This window comes from Dipodomys ordii, unplaced genomic scaffold, assembly GCF_000151885.1.
Source record: "Dipodomys ordii isolate 6190 unplaced genomic scaffold, Dord_2.0 Scaffold29, whole genome shotgun sequence".
Taxonomy (NCBI): domain Eukaryota; kingdom Metazoa; phylum Chordata; class Mammalia; order Rodentia; family Heteromyidae; genus Dipodomys; species Dipodomys ordii.
The window spans coordinates 2,645,129-2,646,075 of NW_012267245.1; positions in this window are offsets into that span (position 1 = coordinate 2,645,129).

Below are 947 nucleotides of genomic sequence, written 5' to 3' on the forward strand. Positions count from 1 at the left end.
TCTCTCCTGCCTGGGCTGGCTTTGAACCGCGATCCTCAGATCTCAGCCTCCTGAGTAGCTAGGATTACAGGCGTGAGCCACCAGCGCCCAGCTGTCAGGTACCTTTTTAATTTCCCCCAGTCCTGGGGCTTGAACTCAGGGCCTGGGCACTGTCTCTGAGCTTCTTTTGTTGAGCCACAGTGCCACTTCCAGCCTTTTCTGTCTATGTGGTATTGAGGAACCGAACCCTGGACTTCATGCATGCTAGGCAAGCACTCTAACACTGAGCCACATTCCCACCCCTCAGATACCTTTTGATCTATTTCTTTCATTTCTCCCATTGTGTGTGTGTGTGTGTGTGTGTGTGTGTGTGTGTGTGTGTGTGTGTGTGTGCTAGTCCAGGGGCTCCAACTCAGTGCCTCAAATCTCAGTCTCCTGAGTAGATAGGATTACTGGCGTGAGCCACCAACACTCAGCCTGCTTATAAGGATTGAAGGCTTTGAAGAATAGTGTGTATGTGTGTGTGTGTGTTGGTTTCACGCCTTAAACTCAGGGCTGTCTCTGAGTTTTTCTGCTTAAGTCTAGCGTTCTACCATGTGAGCCACAGCTCCACTTCCAGTTTTCTGGTGGTTCAATGGAGATAAGCGACTCATAGACTTTTCTGTCTCAGATGACTTGGAATTTCGAAACGCAGATCTCAGCCTCCTGAATAGCTAGAATTACAGGTGTCAGCCACTAGTGCCCCACTTATTACATATATTTTTTTTTTTTTGTCAGTTGTGGGGCTTGAACTCTGGGCCTGGGCGCTGTCCCTGTGCTCTTCAGCTTGAAGCTAGAGCTCTACCACTTGAGCCACAACGCCACTTCTGGTTTCCTGGTGGTTCATTGGAGATAAGAGTCTCACCGGGGAAGTGGCGCTGTAGCTCAAGTGGTAGAGCGCTCGCCTTGAGCTGAAGAGCTGAGGGACA